General features: G+C 49.9%; 1 long non-coding RNA gene across 1 annotated transcript; it reads right to left on the bottom strand.

Moving 5' to 3' along the window:
- Positions 1–273: 273 nt before the first annotated feature.
- Positions 274–11,988, bottom strand: LOC140394779 (uncharacterized). The gene is made up of 3 exons (XR_011936000.1): positions 11,878–11,988; positions 2,952–3,160; positions 274–539 (listed from the first exon to the last, which is right to left on the bottom strand). It is a non-coding gene; the product is annotated as an uncharacterized lncRNA (long non-coding RNA).
- Positions 11,989–19,400: the final 7,412 nt, after the last annotated feature.

Genomic DNA, 19,400 nt, shown 5'->3' with positions numbered 1-19,400 from the left:
AAAACAGCATCGTCACTGAGTACGCGGCACGCCATCGGGCGGCCTCTGGACATCACCCGAGGCCCTCCCCCGATGCCCCGCCCCCGATGGGCTGACTTGCCGATGGCGTGGGGCACGTGTGCTCACAGTTTTCGGGGACCTTGCGTGGTGGCTGCGGACTGTGTCCAGCGCCGCCACAGTCGGGGTGAGCTGTTCCGCTGGCTGGGGGTGGAGGGGGGGGGGGGCTTCAGCGGGGGCTGGGGGACTGGTGGGGGGTGGTCCGGGGGTGGCGAGGGGGGTTACATGGGGGCACTATCTGGCAGACCACGTCCGCGTGCGGCCAGCGCCATGTTGTACGGTGCGGCTGCCACAGGTCGTCGCCGTGCATATGCGCAGCCGCAGACCCGGCAATTCTCTGTCCGTATCTGCAGGTAAAGCCGGGCATGGCACGGCTGTTAGCCCTCCACCGGGCAGAGCATCGGTCCGGGGGCGGTGCTGAATTTAAGGCTAGACACCTGCTCCAGAATAGCCTCAAAATCGGAGAATCCAGCCCAATAAACCTGCAATAAAAAAGATAATATTGGTAAATGGTGACCAGGTCATGAAAAATGCATCTGATTTATTAATTCCCTTTAAGGAAAGACACCGACCATTCTTCTGTGGAAGGGTCATTTCGAATCGAAACATTAACTCTCTCCACAGCTGCTGCCAGGCCAGCTGAGTTTATCCAGACATTTTCTGTTTTTACTAACCTACCATTCTTTTTTCTAAATTTAGTGTACCCAATTATTTTTTGTCCGATTAAGGGGCAATTTAGCATGTTCAATCCACCGACCCTGCACATCTTTGGGTTGTGGGGGTGAAACCCATACGGACCCGGGGAGAATGTGCAAACTCCACACGGACAGAGACCCAGAGCCGGGATCGAACCCGGGTCCTCGGCGCCGTAGTCAGCAGTGCTAATCGCTGACCCTTTTAACCTCCCATTCGTACCTGGTCTGCTCTCTATGTGACTCCAGACCCAAGGCGGTGTGGCTAATTTATTTTAACTGCCCTCCGAAATGGCCTAAATGCAAGTTTTTCTGTTTAATCATTGCCCTTGCCAAGTTTCCTGACTCAAACTAGAGCATCCAGCAGGTAAAGGTCGAAGCGTAAATATGACTGGGGGCCCGATTCGCCCCCAAAATTTCTAAATTTATTTGTGGCGGGTTTTTCAGGCGGTTTCCTCACCGCTATTCAATGACACTTAGTCACTTTTTGGGCCCTGGGGAGTTTCTCGCCGGTTTAGGCCACGCTTAGAATTTTTGGGTGCAAGCCCAACGCTGCCAGAGATTCGCGCCCTGGGTCTCTCCAAGCTTTGAACATTACGATGGCTGCTGTCGGGACATCCCAATCCTCTCCCCTCCTCACTTGTCATTTTCTATTATCTTCCCTTTCATCATTTGCCTGTTTTGTTCCTTTCTGCTCCATCCTTTGTTCGCCCTTCAGAAAGATTGCCACCACACAACCCCCCCCCCCACCCCCCCCCCCCCCCCCCCCCCCACCCACACCTCCTTTTTCAGCCTCCCCACACTTGAAAGCGATTGCGATCCGACACCCCCAGTTGGTGCAGCCCCAGATCAGATTGACTTTCGATTTTCCAACTGTGCTGCTCCAGCTGTCCTGGGAATGGACTGTGAGATGTGAGCGAGCATTTAGCCCAGGCACAGACCCTCGATTGTAAAAAAAAAAAATACCCGATCGTGCTATGTCAAACAGCTGACGTTAGCAGATGTGAGCTCTACGTATGGAGAGCTGCAGGACCACACACACACATGCACAGTCAGGAATCAAATAGGAGGTTGGGGGGGGTGGGGTGTGGAGGGGGAAGTTGTGGGGGGATGGGGGAGGAAGACGGAAGGAGGGGCTGGTTGGCCAAACAAAAAAAAAAAAACGACCTCCCAAAGAAAATGGGCCCTCTGTTCCTGGGTTTGGCCTGGGTGATTGCTGACACCTGTACCTCACTCATTCAGCCCGGGGGAGTTTGTTTTCCATCACAGCCCTGCCTGCCAAGCTTTTTCTTTTCTTTAAACCCGAAATGTTTTCTCACAACACACCACGCATAAACAAAGCTCAGCTCAAAGATACTTTCGCGGGAGACAAACATATCTCTTTGCATAAATACCGCCTCAGGTTTGGGTTGCCGAGGCAATGATGCGATTGTCAAGAACGCTTGGCCTACCCTGTTCTGAAGAAGCAATTCAAGTCGCAGAGGCGTTCAGCGAGGTTTCTGTGATATTCTCTGGCCAGCGAGCTTCTCGCCGGTGCTTAGCAGCTACGTCGTGCACTTGCAGGTCAGGCCTCCCTGGATGCAGGGGTATCGTTTCCTCTGGCGGGAGGGGCCTAGAACAAGGGGTCACAGTCTGTGACGAAACGGGGTTGGCCATTTAGGACTGAGATTAGGAGTGGCTTCTTCACTCAGAGGGTGTGAAGGCCAAGTCACTGAACATATTTGAAAGAGAAATAGGTAGATTTCTAGACTCTAAAGGCTTCAAGGGGTATGAAGGAGCCCTGACATATGGTCCTAAGATAAAGGGTCAGCCATGATCATATTGAATGGCAGAGCAGACTCGAAGGGCTGAGTGGCGTCCTCCTGCTCCTAGTCTCTATGTATCTTAGCACCAATCTCTACTGCACCTGTCTAAGGTATCTATTTCCCAAAACAAATGTTCCTGCAGGGAAGTCATTCAAGACCTGGGCAATAATAGGGGCTGGTTTAGCACAGGGCTAAATCGCTGGCTTTGAAAGCAGACCAAGGCAGGCCAGCAGCATGGTTCAATTCCCGTACCAGCCTCCCCGAACAGGCGCCGGAATGTGGTGACTAGGGGCTTTTCACAGTAACTTCATTTGAAGCCTACTTGTGCCAATAAGCAATTTTCATTTCATTTCATAATAGCCAGGTGGATCGAGATGATAGTGGTTAGCACTGTTACCTCACAGCACCAGGGTCCCGGGTTCAATTCCGGCCTCGGGTGACTGTCTGTGTGGAGTCTGCACGTCCTCCCCGTGTGTGCGTGGGTTTCCTCCGGGTGCTCCGGTTTCGTCCCACAGTCCAAAGATGTGCAGGTTAGGTGGATTTGGTTTATTGTCACGTGTACCGAGGTTCAGTGAAAAGTATTGTTCTACGTACAGGCAGACCATTCTATTCGTAAAAAAGAAACAGACGGCAAATATAAATACACAATAGATATACATAGACACAGGCATCGGGTTAAGCACAGTCACTAGAGAAGATGTGTGAAAAGATCAGATCAGTCCAGCGGGAGTTGTAGACAGAGTCAATGGATGGGAGGTGGGGTTACGGGGATAGGGTGGGGGAGTGGGTCTAGGTAGGGTGCTCTTTCAGAGGGTCGGTGCAGACTTGACGGGCTGATTGGCCTCGTTCTGCACTGTAGGAATTCTGTGTATTCTATGTATTATACTTGCACTGCAGGCAGTGCAGTGATGGTTCACTAAATTGGTCTCAGGGATAAGAGGGTTGTCCAACGATGAGAGGTCGAATAAATTTGGCCTCCTGTTCTTTCACATTTAAAAGAATCAGAGGTGATCTCATTGAAACCTACAAGATTCTGAGGGGTTTGATAGGTTGGACACTGATACATTGCTTCCACTGATCGGACAATCTAAAACATTTTTTATTTTTTTAAATTTAGAGTACCCAATTCATTTTTTCCAATTAAGGGGCAATTTAGCGTGGCCAATCCACCTACCCTGCACATCTTTTGGGTTGTGGGGGCGAAACCCACGCAAACACGGGGAGAATGTGCAAACTCCACACAGACAGTGACCCAGAGCCGGGATTGAACCTGGGACCTCGGCGCCGTGAGGCAGCAGTGCTAAATACTGCGCCACCGTGCTGCCCTGAGAGAAACAGAGTATTTTAAAAATAAATTTAGTGTACCCAATTCATTTTTTCCAATTAAGGGGAAATTCAGCGTGGCCAATCCACCTACCCTGCACATCTTTGGGTTGTGGGGGCGAAACCCACGCAAACACGGGGAGAATGTGCAAACTCCACACGGACAGTGACCCAGAGTCGGGATCGGACCTGGGACCTCGGCGCCGTGAGGCAGCATTGCTAACCCACTGTGCCACCGTGCTGCCCTGGGGAATCTAAAACATGAGGCACAGTCTGAGGATAAAGAGCTGATCATGTGGGACGAAGATGAGGAGAACTTTCTTCACTCAAGGGGTTATGAATCTTTGGAATTCTCCCAGAGAGGTGTGGATGCTCCAACGTTGAATACAATTAAAGCTGGAAAGAGGTTTTTTTTTTGTCTCTCAGGAATTCAATGGATATGGGGTGAGGCAGGAAAGTGGAATTGTAACCCAAGATCAGACATGATTGTATTGAATGGTGAAGCAGGCATGATGGGCCGAATGGTCTACGCCTGATCCTATTTCTATTGTTTTTGTGAGTCTGTTGAAATGTATTTCACGTGGGAACAGCTAACGGAAGTAGGCTTTCATCCCATCAGCTGAGACAGGCATCAAGCCTTCTTCAGGCCCGGAGGTGAAAGGCCAGTGTGCCGGCCCACTGCCCCACCCAGACAAATATTTTGAGAGAAACGGACCAGCTCTGGGTTCACTGAACATCTACCGACATTCGTTCTGTCTGAGCCACAGGCTACTTGCCCTCTTGTTGGTTCTTTTGATGCCAAAGCAGGCAATCTGGCCTTGATCCTGAAAATCGAAGATTTATGACAGGTCCACGTAGTAAAGTGAAGTGATTGAACAAGCACAAAATCACAGTGGTGCGATTACTGATCAGCGCCTGCGTTGGCCCAGCTATGACGGACATCTGCTCCTTTGTAAACCTCTCTGGATGGGTCAGCGCCAGTGTGACAGCTGTAAAAACAGGGAGGAAAGAGAGTAGCAGACGCACAAGGGCCGTGAGGTTGCGAGCACCTCTCCGGTCAGAATGGCATGGCCTCCCTCACGGCATCCATGGATGAGCAAGAGGTCGGGAAGCGAACACGTGCCTTTTAAGGGCCATATACCATCAGCCGGTGTGTTTCCAGATGGGTTCTTCACACCAGCAGAAAGTGGTCCCACTGAGAATAGGCCAGTTCTTCTTTCGGGATACAAAAGGCTTTTATAGTCCCCGTGAAAAATGTAACCCTAAATACCCCTGAAATAAGGCATGTGAACATGTGGCACAGCACATTTGTCAAAACATAAAAATAGCTCTATGCAGCCTCATCTTAATGTTGAAACATCTTCACGAAAAAAAACCTTCAAGGTACCTTTCAGACTGGACTCACGGTTTGAAGTCGGTAGTTCTGCAGCAGTTCCCACAGTTTCTCCCAGGCAGCAGTGAGATGAATGGTCATTTCAGAAATGTTTTCCTCTGGTGGTATTGGCTGAAGCATTTACTAAACTCCCTTCCGGATGATAGATGTTATCCCTCAGCACGAGAGATTTACAAATAGAACCAACTAAGGAGCGAACAAATTCGGGTATGTAACGTGATTAAAGAAGTTGAAAGGATAGATGGAGTGAGAAGGAGCAAGAGAGAAACTGTGTCCTCTGGCTTGGGGACAAGATGACACAACCATGTAATTAGAGACAGGCTATTTGAGGGTGATGCCAGTAAACACTTCAGATGGGATTCTTCAGCCCTTTGGGGCAGCGGATTTCCTGGCGGTGTGGGCTGGTTCCAATGGGAAATCCCATTGACAAGCGGCGGGAGAGGAGAATCCCGCTGCCAGCGAACGGCGCTCGCTGGTGGCGGGGGCGGGACACGCAATGGAAAATCCTGGCCTTCACCCCACAAAGGGTAATCGAAATCCGGGCCGGGATAGTCCGAGCTTGTGCCGGCTCAGAGAAGCGGAGTTCACGCCGAGATGGCGCGCGACGCCAGTCCGACGCCGAGACGCAATTCTCTGGCGACCGGGTGGTCTGGACATTGTCCGGTTATGAGGTAGTCTGGACATTGTCCGGTTGTGGGTTGGTCACCAACATTGTCCAGTTATGGGTTGGTCACTGACTTGTCCAGTTATGGGGTGGTCTGGACATTGTCCGGTTATGAGGTGGTCTGGACATTGTCCGGTTATGGGGTGGTCTGGACATTGTTCGGTTATGAGGTGGTCTGGACATTGTCCGGTTATGGGGTGGTCTGGACATTGTCCGGTTATGGGGTGGCCTGGACATTGTCCGGTTATGAGGTGGTCTGGACATTGTCCGGTTATGGGGTGGTCACTGACATTGTCCGGTTATGGGGTGGTCTGGACATTGTCTGGTTATGGGGTGGTCCGGACATTGTCCGGTTATGGGGTGGACTGGACAGTGTCCGGTTATGGGGTGGTCTGGACATTGTCCGGTTTTGGGGTGGTCACCAACATTATCCGGTTATGGGTTGGTCACTGACATTGTCCGGTTATGGGGCGATCTGGACATTGTCCGGTTATGGGGTGGTCTGGACATTGTCCGGTTATGGGGTGGTCTGGACATTGTCTGGTTTTGGGGTGGTCACCAACATTATCCGGTTATGGGTTGGTCACTGACATTGTCCGGTTATGGGGTGATCATCGCCGTTGTCCGGTTATGGTTTGGTCACTGACATTGTCCGGTTATGGGGTGGTCTGGACATTGTCCGGTTATAGGGTGGTCTGGACATTGTCCAGTTTTGGGGTGGTCAGGACATTGTCTGGTTATGGGGTTGTCACTGACATTATCCGTTTATGGGATGGTTATGGACATTGTCCGGTTATGGGGTGGTTACGGACATTGTCCGGTTATGGGTTGGTCACCAACATTGTCCGGTTATGGGTTGGCCACTGACATTGTCCAGTTATGGGGTGGTCTCGACATTGTCCGGTTTTGGGGTGGTCTGGACATTGTCCGGTTTTGGGGTGGTCTGGACATTGTCCGGTTATGGGGTGGTCTAGACCTTGTCCGGTTATGGAGTGGGCTAGACATTGTCCGGTTATGGGGTGGTCACTGACATTGTCCAGTTATGGGGTGGTCTGGACATTGCCTGGTTCTGGGTTGGTCACCAACATTGTCCGGTTATGGGGTGGTCTGGACATTGTCCGGTTATGGGGTGGTCTGGACATTGTCTGGTTATGGGGTGCTTTGGACATTGTCCGGTTATGGGGTGGTCACTGACATTGTCCGGTTATGGGGTGGTCTGGACATTGTCCGGTTATGGGGTGGTCACGGACATTGCCCGTTTATGGGGTGTTTTGGACATTGTCCAGTTATGGGGTGGTCTGGACATTGTCCGGTTATGGGGTGGTCTGGACATTGTCCGGTTATGGGGTGGTCTGGACATTGTCCAGTTATGGGGTGGTCTGGACATTGTCCGCATATGGGGTGGTCTGGACATTGTCCGGTTATGGAGTGGGCTGGACATTGTCCGGTTATGGGGTGGGCTGGACATTGACCGGTTATGGGGTGGTCACTGACATTGTCTGGTTATAGGGTGGTCTGGACATTGTCCGGTTATGGAGTGGGCTGGACATTGTCCGGTTATGGGGTGGTCTGGACATTGTCCGGTTATGGAGTGGGCTGGACATTGTCCGGTTATGGGGTGGTCTGGACATTGTCCGGTTATGGAGTGGTCTGGACATTGTCCGGTTATGGAGTGGGCTGGACATTGTCCGGTTAGGGTGGTCTGGACATTGTCCGGTTATGGAGTGGGCTGGACATTGTCCGGTTATGGGGTGGTCTGGACATTGTCCGGTTATGGAGTGGGCTGGGCATTGTCCGGTTATGGAGTGGTCTGGACATTGTCCGGTTATGGAGTGGGCTGGACATTGTCCGGTTATGGGGTGGTCTGGACATTGTCCGGTTATGGAGTGGGCTGGACATTGTCCGGTTATGGGGTGGTCTGGACATTGTCCGGTTATGGGGTGGTCACCGAAATTGTCCGGTTATGGGGTGGTCTGGACATTGTCCGGTTATGGGGTGGTCTGGACATTGTCCGGTTATGGGTTGGTCACCAACATTGTCCGGTTATGGGGTTGTCTGGACATTGTCCAGTTATGGGGTGGTCTGGACATTGTCCGGTTATGGGTTGGTCACCAACATTGTCCGGTTATGGGGTTGTCTGGACATTGTCCAGTTATGGGGTGGTCTAGTCATTGTCCCGGTAATGGTTTGGTCACCAACATTGTCCGGTTATGGGGTGGTCTGGACATTGTCCGGTTATGGGGTGGTCTGGACATTGTCCAATTATGGGGTGGTCTGGGCATTGTCCAGTTTTGGGGTGGTCTGGACATTGTCCAGTTATGGGGTGGTCTGGACATTGTCCGGTTATCGGAAGGTCACGGACATTGTACGGTTATGGGGTGGTCACTGACATCGTCCGGTTATGGGGTGGTCTGGGCGTTGTCCGGTTACGGGGTGGGCTGGACAATGTCCGGTTACGGGGTGGTCTGGACATTGTCCGGTTATGGGATGGTCATGGACATTGTCCGGTTATGGGGTGGTCTGGACATTGTCCGGTTATGGGGTGGTCTGGACATTGTCCGGTTATGGGGTGGTCTGGGCGTTGTCCGGTTATGGGGTGGTCATGGACATTGTCCGGTTATGGGGTGGTCATGGACATTGTCCGGTTATGGGGTGGTCTGGACATTGTCCGGTTATGGGGTGGTCTGGGCGTTGTCCGGTTACGGGGTGGTCAGGACATTGTCCGGTTATGGGATGGTCATGGACATTGTCTGGTTATGGGGTGATCTGGACATTGTCCGGTTATGGGGTGGGCTGGACATTGTCCGGTTATGGGGTGGTCTGGACATTGTCTGGTTATGGGTTGGTCACTGACATTGTCTGGTTATCGGATGGTCACGGACATTGTCCGGTTATGGGGTGGTCTGGACATTATCCGGTTATGCGGTGGTGACTGACATCGTCTGGTTATGGGGTGGTCACTGACATTGTCCGGTTATGGGTGATCTGGACATTGTCCGGTTATGGGGTGGTCACTGACATCGTCCGGTTATGGGTGTTCATGACCACTTCAGGAGACCAGTCAGCCATCTGGCCGGTGCTGTTCTCCGACAGGCCAATCCACTTATTGGGACTCACACCATCTCTTCCACGCACTCCAGTCACCTGCATTTTGCAAAAAACACTTTTAATCATCTCACATGGTGGGGTGTGTTGGACTGATTTCGTTGGAATTCTGATTAACCTGTATTTGACGACAATTTGATCTGGTTTGTCAGAGCAGAAACTTATAGCCAAGTTCCGCACACATGAGTGCGGCCTCAACCGGGACCTTGGATTCATGTCGCCTTACATTCATCCCCCACCCATCTGGCCTGCGAAATCCTACCAACTTTCCTGGCTTGAGACAATTCACACCTCTTTAACCTGGGGTTACCCCATCTCTGGATCTGTAAAGATTTAATCACCTGCTAATGCTCGCATTCCTAGCATTTGTTTGGCATCTTTGAATTTGTCTATATATGCGTTTCTGGAACAGACCTCTTCATTCACCTGAGGAAGGAGCAGCGCTCCGAAAGCTAGTGACATCGAAACAAACCTGTTAGACTTTAACCTGGTGTTGTAAGACTTCGTTAGAGAGCAGGAAATCCACAATAAAAGTGTTAGCACGTCGTGAAAGTTAAACTTTTTCTCTCTGTATCTTTAAAGACAGTCCTATTTCACGCAAGCAAAATGGATTGAATACACGCTTCCTGGTAGCTTTCATGTGCGATGTGTTAAAACATTGCAGCTCTTAGTGCCCTCCTGAATGCTGAGTTATCAAGCTAAAGGCACTGGAACCTGGCAAAGAATGAAAAACGGATTGTGGGGAGCGAGAGGGGGCTAAGAGAGAATATTCTTTTTCTTGCCAGGGTCCTGGGGGGGGGGGGGGGGGGGGGGGGGGCAAAAATGAAGCTGTCCACTACTTCTAAATTCGCCACTGAGTCAATCAGAATCTAATTGAATGGAGGAGGGGGCTTCTTGGGCTCTATAGTTTCTTGTGTTTCTCTAAAAAGCAGCAAATAATAAGTCCAATTTATATAACCACACATCCACACACACACACACACACACTGAGAAAACCTGTAAAGGACCTGTGCTCAGATGGCTTCAGTTTCAGCCAAACGAAGGCTGGACAATTCTTCGCAGCCTTACCCTCTCTGCCAATGTTGCTTCTCCAGAAGTGCGCTGGAAATGCTGAGGCTCCAGGGAATTGTACCACCAGAGCCTTCGAATTTGATTAACTCAAGTTTTGTTTTTATTCTAGTCAAACTTAGCCTCTTTTATTACATGCGTATTCTGCAAGTAAATCTCTCGTACCGATCGGCTTCCATGTTGCTTCCAATTTCAACCCCTGAAATACAGACCAACACCTATGCTTGAATCAAATGTACGAATCTTTAGCAAAGGGTAAGCTAGTTGTTTCTGTCAGGGGAACAGTACGGTTAATTAAATCAAGAAAACAATCCAAATTGATCTTTTAGACACCCTCTGATCTTTTAAGTAAGCAAAACAAGCATTCCCAACTTTGCTACAAGTTTCCACAGGGTTTGACAGATGTGAAGATGCCTCAGGGACAATTCCATTACGTGCTTTCTGTAAACTGAGTGAATAGCAACACAGTTGAGGAGCTCATGTTAAAAGGAAGAAAAGTTGAATTAATAATTGAGAAGTCAGCCAAACTATTTTAGGTCTCAGCTGCTATACAAATTGGGACGGCAACTATATAAGAAATCGTCGACCACTTCCATACCCCAGCTCTTTCTCTCCCTTCCTCATACACTGACACCTTGAATTTTAAATTTCTTCCTTTTGTTCAAATCCCTCCACTCTAGCCTCATCCCTCCCCATCTCTGTAACCTTCTCCTTCCCTATGACCGTCCAGGTGTTCCTCCACTCCTGGATCCCTGAATTATTTTGCCACACATCAGCAGCTGTGCCAATAGCTTTCTAATCTCTGAACTCTGGAATTCCTTTCGTTAAACCTGCTCATCCCTCTTCCTTGCTCTCTCTCTCCTCCTTCAGAACGCTCCCTAAAAACTAACATTTTAGCCAGGTTTTTGTTTGCCTGTACTAATGTCTCTTAATGTAGCTCGGTGCCTGTTTTTGCCAGTGATGTTATTTGGGGCATTTCACAACACTCAGGGTGCTATGTAAATGCAGTTGCTGTGGCTTCCTGAAGCTGATTACTGGCGCGAGAGTGCCAGGCCACAGTTGAACGAGAGTTGGCCAACACTCCAGTGGCCATTTTTCGCATGCGAGCCCGAAAAGCAAGTGTTTAACCAGAAGTGGGATAAATAATTGAATCCACACCTACCCACATTTTTTTTTTTTTACATAGAATTTACAGTGCAGAAGGAGGCCATTCGGCCCATCAAGTCTGCACCGGCTCTTGGAAAGAGCACCCTACCCAAGTCCACACCTCCACCCCATCCCCATAACCCAGTAACCCCACCCAGCACTAAGGGCAATTTTGGACACTAAGGGCAATTTAGCATAGCCAATCCACCTAACCTGCACATCTTTGGACTGTGGGAGGAAACCGGAGCACCCGAAGGAAACCCACGCAGACTCGGGGAGAACGTGCAAACTCCGCACAGACAGTGACCCAGCGGGGAATCGAACCTGGGACCCTGGAGCTGTGAAGCAATTGTGCTAACCACCATGCTACCGTGCTGCCCTAACATTCCAGATTAAATTCTAGCTGCTTTTCAACTCCTAGTGCAGGAAACCTAACACCAACCATCTCGGGCTGAATGGAAGACCGAATTCATACTTATGCAGTTGGGTGCGTCTGAATAGTACTCAACGTAGAAACATACTGCAGAAGATAAGGCCATTCTGCCCTTTGTGTTGGCATTTTGTAGCCCCCTACTCCCCCCCCCCCCCCCCCCCCTCCCCCCCACCCCTCCCCACTCCCCTCACCGCTTAGCAATTATTCTCTTTCCGGTACGAATCCTTTGCCCTTTTGAAAGCTATTACTGAATCTGCTTCCACCAGCTTTTCAGGGCTGCGCATTCCAGATCATAACAACTTGCACTGACCAATTGGCCAGCCTTTTGAAGACAGCTTGAACAGACTGAACATTCCCTCCCTTCATAAACCCAGTTGCTAATGCAGCCCGGTGGATGCAAAAACCTTGGTTACGGTTGGATGGATGTTCAGGGGAGAAGCGGTTCAACCCCCACCCCCCCCCCCCGACAAAACCTACTTCAAAGGGCTCCTTTTGTCTACGAGGCACAGGCATATTTTGCATATCTATTTTCTCACATGAAAGAGACACTCTAGTGCAAGCTTGCAGCACCTGCGAATATTTAAAAATGCAAAATCAAGCTCCAAAGAGTATTGACCATTATTAGCCAAACCTAACAGGAAGCAAGGCTTCAGGCATCCACTCTTTGAGGGCCACAGCTGTGGGATGCTTTAATACCAAAAACAATGAACTACTAGTGGCTCTCTATACGAACCTTCAACCTTACCCTTCTTACATCCTGTCACCGCAGCTTGGGTCAGAGCTTTGAACAAAGACTTTGGCTGCTCCAGAATGTGAAAATTTGCAGCTCATTTGTTGCAGATTAATCCTCTGAACGATCCTGAATTCTTAGCTTTATTTTTTGCAGTTCCTGTCTATCAAAATGAAAGCTGCTTTGTTGGAATCTTTCAACACAGTGCACTGAGAAAGAACATGGCTGAAAAGGGAAACATATTGTCGAATGTGTCTCGCACACATTTGGACAAGAACAAGAATGCCAAATTTCAAACGAGCACAGTTTACACGACAGGCGGGAAGGGGGCTGGCATTTGGCTGGCAGCGAGTCCACTTTGCAATAACGTTTATTGATAAAATTGCCTGACTGGACTGACGGCTTACGTTCCAGCTATGGTTCAGTTGGTAGCAGGGCACCCTCTGGCCCGATCACCACCACGCAAAAAATGCCAGCTTGGCAATGCCAGCCTAGCACCCCAACAGTACCTGTGCCAGCTGGTAGCGCCACCTGGGCAGTGCCAGGCTGGCACCCAGTTGGCACAGCCAGGATGCCATGCTGGTGCTTCCAGGGTGCCAGGCTGGCACTGCCAGGGTGCCCATGTGGCACCAGCAGTACCAGGGTACCACGCTGCCCAGAGGGCATGCATCCTGGGGGCCTCCAACCCCCATGAGTGCCGTTCCATCAGCTCCCCGTTTGTGGAGGCCAGCACTGAACGCTGTTCGCCCAAGGTCTCCAAGGCGAGGGGATTAGTTCCCACGCCTTAGTTACATCTTGTCTCACTCTAATATGCAGATTTGCCGGAAAGTGATCCCGCCCACCGTGACATCTTGCGAGATCCAACGCGAACTAGCGGTGACCGAAGCTGTTCACTTTGCAGGCTAGCAATGATGAAGCTTGCGGTGTGGGGCTGGTTGCAGATGTGGTCAAGCTGGGTACAGGTGTGAAGTTCCCTTCCTCTCAGAAGATCAGTAAACCAGAAGGGCTTTGGTGACAATCTAGACGTTTTGATGGGCAATCTTTCCGGTAACAACCCACAGATAATCAGATTGTTTAAATTCTACTTCACAACTCGCCCACGTGGCATTTGAATTTCTTTAAATAGACAGATAGAATTTACAGTGCAGAAGGAGGACATTCGGCCCATCGAGTCTGCACCTGACCCACATTTCCAACCTATCCCCGTAACCCAGTAACCTTTTTGAACATTGGGGGCAATTTAGCATAGCCAATCCACCTAACCTCCACATCTTTGGAGGAAACCGGAGCACCCGGAGGAAACCCACGCAGACACGGGAAAAACGTGGGCTGGTTTAGCACAGGGCTAAATCGCTGGCTTTTAAAGCAGACCAAGGCAGGCCAGCAGCACGGTTCAATTTCCGTACCGGCCTCCCCGAACAGGCGCCGGAATGTGGCGACTAGGGGCTTTTCACAGTAACTTCATTTGAAGCCTACTTGTGACAATAAGTGATTTTCATTTCATTTTCATTTTTCATTTCATTTCAGCGTGCAGACGCCGCACGGACAGTGACCCAGCAGCGAATCGAGCCTGGGGCCCTGGAGGTGTGAAGCAACGGTGCTAACCACTGTGCTACTATGCTGTCCTCTGTGCTACCATGCTGCTCTCACAGACGGGTGTGAATCTTTGGAATTCTCTGCCCCAAAGGGCTGTGGAAGCTCAATCATTGAGTGTGTTTGAAGCGAAAATTGATAGATTTCTGATTAACAATAACATAAATGGTTATGGGGATAACCTGTGTAAAAGGCACTGAAGTGTCCCATTCAGCCACGGTTGCATTAAACCGTGGAGCAGGCTCGATGGGCCGAATGGCCTATTCCTGTTCTTATATTCCTATGTTCCTAATTCCCGATGTGAGATAATGTGAGAGCTCAGTCCCTCACCACCAAATCCAGATTTACCCTGCTCTAGAAATGACACTGCTCACACTGTGATCAGACCTATGACTGCACCTTCCACAAGCCTGTGGCTGGAGATTAAAGGCCCAGAGCCTGTCTCTGGCCTGGTTTGACGTTGAGCATTATTAGACATGATATCATTGAAAACCCTGTCATGCATCCTCTGAAGGACTTGTGTTGAAAATGTTAATGGGCAGCAAAGGCGTCCACAGTTATGCCTATTGAAAGCAGTGAGCGACTTGCTAACCTCACTTGCAATCATCGGTTCTTGGCCAAACAGGTGGGTGAAGGTCACCAAGCAGCAACCTTCTCACCTCAAGGGTGCCAAGAAGGCAGAATGTCTAAAATGTGTTCTTTTTTTTAACCCTAAGAGTTGGCACTGCTGTTGTTTATCCTCCCAGCCATGGAGGCAGGAGCCCGTGGGAGTTAGAAGTTGTGCCACTGCCAGACCATAGACATGGTTGGCATGGAACACCTGTGGTTGGAGTTGGACCACTCTCAGTAAGCATTGAGAGTCAGAGGTCACAGTTATGGCTGAGTTACCACAAGGCCATGATGAGAGCGGAGAAGCGTAGCACAAGCTATGGTGAAGCTAGACTTGAGCGAGTCTTGAATGACAATTCTACAAATAGACCAGAGGGGGATGGGGAGGGAAGAGAGAGAGAGAGGCTGCGGGGGTGGAGGTGCAGGGGGGCATTGTGGTTGGGAGTGAGAGGGTGTGGGCGAGGAGGAAACTTCTAAGGCTTGCGTAACATAGATGTGGTGCGACTAGCGATTGCCCATTTCGAGTCCGACCTCATCCATTGCCCGAGCCTTTGTGATCATAGATTATCATAGATTATCATAGAATTTACAGTGCAGAAGGAGGCCATTTGGCCCATCGAGTCTGCACCGGCTCTTGGAAAGAGCACCCTACCCAAGGTCAACACCTCCACCCTATCCCCGTAACCCCACCCAACATTAAGGGCAATTTTGGACACTAAGGGCAATTTATCATGGCCAATCCATCTAACCTGCACATCTTTGGACTGTGGGAGGGAACCGGAGCACCCGGAGGAAACCCACGCACACACGGGGAGGATGTGTAGACTCCGCACAGACAGTGATCCAAGCCGGAATCGAACCTGGGACCCTGGAGCTGTGAAGCAATTGTGCTATCCACAAGGCTACCGTGCTGCCCGATCCGTGCTGGGTCGTTTCCAACTATTGGAAGGAGAACAGAAGAGTGTCGCTGCCAACATTCATGTGGAATGCGGTGGTTTAAGCAAGAGGCCCAACCGCACCTTCTTAAGTGTGGTCAATAAATGTTGGCCTTGTTAACGACACCTATAACCTCTGAATGAGTTGAAGAAAGACCTATGTGGTGTAAAATTGGTACAACTAGTACTGAGCCATTTGACACCTTTACGACAATGCCCTGGAAGCACTTCGGGTGGGATCGCCACCTTTTGCCAAATTTAGACAAATAAGAGGGTAGAGTGATGGTTGAAATCAAGGTTCAAATTCAGGCATCTATGACAAAAAGTTCATTTAAATCCTTAATAACCTCAATAATCAAAATCCCCACAGATGGTCATTGGTGTCTGATATTCCTCTAGAACTTTATAAACATTCTAATTGAAACCGATGGCAACGTTAGCACTCCAAAGACTGATGTGAGGCATAGAAGGCAGTTTCATGTTAGAACAAACGCGGCCCTGTGGTATGTCATACTTCCCTGTCTCAGTAATCACTGGGCAATAGGGTCAACCAAAGGATTCATGTCATCCACTTGTGTTCAAGCAAATTCCACAGCAGTAAAGGTAGTAACTTTGTTTTTCCAGTGCGGGGCTGAGGAATTGTGGAAATGTTTGAGGTTTTGGGCGGAATCTTATGAGAATTTGGCAGTGTCAAGCTCAGGCTGAAAACTGGCCTGGAACTCTCCAGCTGCACAGACCTGTTTTCTCTCCAGATCTTGAGCCTCGTTAAAGAAAAAAAAAAATGAGTCGCGTGATTTACACCATCACGTCAGGGTCTGATAGACCCAGCAACCGTTTCCATAGAGATCGTCCTCCATCTTTAAAGTCTTTAAGGAGCATCCCAATCAGCACTGAAACCTAACGGCCTCCAACCCCCACCGTGGACGTATCGGAGGCTCTCCCCCCTGAACCAGGGCCGGGATTCGAACCCGGGTCCTCAGCGCCATAGGCAGCAGTGCTAACCACTACGCCACTGTGCTGCCTCTCCCAACCAACAATCATTGCCGGTATTCCTCGCCCCCTACACAATCATCGCCGGTGTTCCCCTTCCCCCACCCACCGCTGACGTATTGCCGGCACCCCTCTCCCTCAGTGCTCCCCCCCGCAAACCAAACCGCACATGAACAAATCCCCCGCCATGTATATCCCACTAGGGCCTGCCCCGGCACAGGAGAGAATCCCACTTCCCCAGATTTTCCGTCCATGTCGCCGTTCTCTGATGGCCATCACGGGCTGAAAATCACCCCCTTTATCTTTGAGATGAGATGTGAAACTAAGATCCCATAGAATGAATGTAACGGATCGTTTCCAACTATTGGAAGGAGAACAGAAGAGTGTCGCTGCCAACATTCATCCCTGAACCAACGCTACAAAAACAGAACATCTGGTCATTTATCTCAAGACTTTTCATGGGAGCTTACTGTGCTTAAGTTGTGTGGTGAACCACGTTCCACTGTTACTCACTGCTGTATATATATATATTCACTGTTATTGTTTGTTCCATTGTTACTGTTGTTGTTGTTGTTGCTTCTGTTGGCTCCGCCCCTCAGGCTTTGTATATAGTTGGCTGATCTGTGGCCCTGCCCCCAGTGAGGGATCAGCAGCAGGCAGGCACACATCTCAGTGTATTATAGCCACAATTTAGTTCTATAACTCGCTTCGTCTGTTATTGATGGTCCATCAAGTTGACAACCTTCAGCTGCCTGGGCCTAACCACTGGAATGCCATCCCTAAGCACCTGTATCTTTCCACTTTTTTCATCCTTTAATGCGCCCCACAAGACATAATTGGACACAATACTCCAGATGTAGCCTAGACCATGTTTCACAAAAAGTTTAGCCTGATTTCCTTGCTTCTGTATTCTAGGCCTCTAATAATGAAGCCCGCCTCGAACATCTTATGGCTTTTTAATAACAACATTCTCAACTTTTTCTCTCAACTTCAAAGATTCCTGTGCACAAACTACATCTCTCTGTTCCTGCATCCACTTTGTGTGGTTTCACTGCTACACTCGCTGCTTCTGTTCCAATATTTATGAGAAAGTTGAGTCTCACACCCTGTGTCAAACCAAATAGCTGAGACTTTTGACAAGTCAGTGCTGAATAGGGAGTTAGTAATAATGCAATCCATCAAATCCCTGTGAGATGCCCCTGGGCAATGGCAGAATGAACACTGACATTGTTGTGTTAGGGAAGGACGATTATCAGAATTAGCAAATTGGCCAGTGCTATCCGTAGATTTTTTATTTTGAAGAAAGCAATAATTACTTCAAATCACCTAAACTGCTCTGAATGGTACCTTTAGGCTTCTGCAATTTGCTCTATTGATAAAGATGTGTGTTAACGCATGTTCTACCACTTAAGAGTTCTTGAGCTGAGTGATCCAAACTCCTCTCCAAACTGAACTTTGACTTGTTTTATTCTGCTGACTGCCTGCCGTTTAATCTCTGCCAGAATTTTTCCCGTGCTAATTCAAACTCAGAAAATAGCAGTGCGCCCGAGAACATAGAACATAGAACATTACAGCGCCGTACAGGCCCTTCGGCCCTCGATGTTGCGCCGACCTGTGAAACCACTCTAAAGCCCATCTACACTATTCCCTTATCGTCCATAATAGAGGTTAATTCTGATCGGATTCTCCTTTGCAAGTTGAGTTTGGAGATTCCACAGCCAATGATGCCACATTTATTCTTACGTCCAATTTACAGACTGCACAGAAACAGGATATTCAGCCAAACAAACATACACCGACTAGCGTTTATGCTTCAAGGTAGGGGAGATGGTGCGCGTTGGCATTGTCACGGGACTGGTAACCCAGAGACCCAGGGTAATGCTCTGGGGACCCGGGTTTGAATCCCACCGCGGCAGATGGTGGAATTTGAGTCCAATAAAAAAAAAGGTGGAATTAATTTTAAGAAGGGCACGGGAATCCGCATCGGGTAAAGAACTAGATTTGGCTACAATATGGTAATACAGGGGCTGGATTCTCGGGTCGCCGACACCGAAATCCCGTTCGGCGACTGGTCAGAGAATCCAAGTTTCCGACAAAATCGGGGGCGGCGCTGCTTTCGTGATGCTCCGCCCCCTCCGAAGCGGCGAACTCACAGAGCACGGCGTGCGCCGTATCAACGGCCTCAGGACATTGTCTGAGGCCCGCACCCCCCTCCCCGCGATGCTCCACCCCCGACTGGCCGAGTTCCCGACGGCGTGGGTCTCTCATGGTCTCACCTGTCGGGAACTCGCCGTGGCGGCTGCGGACTCAGTTCAGCGACACCACAGTCGGGGGAGGGCAGATCCGCGGGCAAGGGAGACATTATTCGGCGCTGGGGGCAGTGGGGGGGGGGGGGGGAGTGGGCTGTCCGGGGCGCGCGAGCTGGCCGAATCGGGAGGACTATTTCGCCATTGTGCGCATGCTCTGCAATTCTTGGCAATTCTCCGGGGCTAGAGCCGGGTGCTCTACACTGCTGTCCTGCTAGCCCCCAGCAAAACTGGGAGTCGATGGCCATTTGGCCAGTTTTTCTGACGTAAACCGCCACCGTTCCCACGCCAGCGTGGGGACATAGCCCCAGAATCGGAGAATCCAGCCCAGGATCTCTTTCTGGTCCGTGCCTTACTGGCTGATCTTTTATACTAATGCACGATCAATTACACTCAAGACAAAGTGATTTCATAACTGAAGGCTTTAATCGACTAGAACTTGTTCACCAGCAGCTTCGGTACAGAAAGTGAAGGCTGCTGGGACGGCACTGGTTCTTATACTCCGCCTGTCAGGGCGGAGCTACATATCAACAGCCAATGGTAAACTCCTA

The sequence above is a fragment of the Scyliorhinus torazame genome, chromosome 18 (assembly GCF_047496885.1).
Source record: "Scyliorhinus torazame isolate Kashiwa2021f chromosome 18, sScyTor2.1, whole genome shotgun sequence".
Taxonomy (NCBI): Eukaryota; Metazoa; Chordata; class Chondrichthyes; order Carcharhiniformes; family Scyliorhinidae; genus Scyliorhinus; species Scyliorhinus torazame.
The sequence above is the reverse complement of the archived record's forward strand: the minus strand, read 5'-3'. Positions and strand labels throughout refer to the sequence as shown.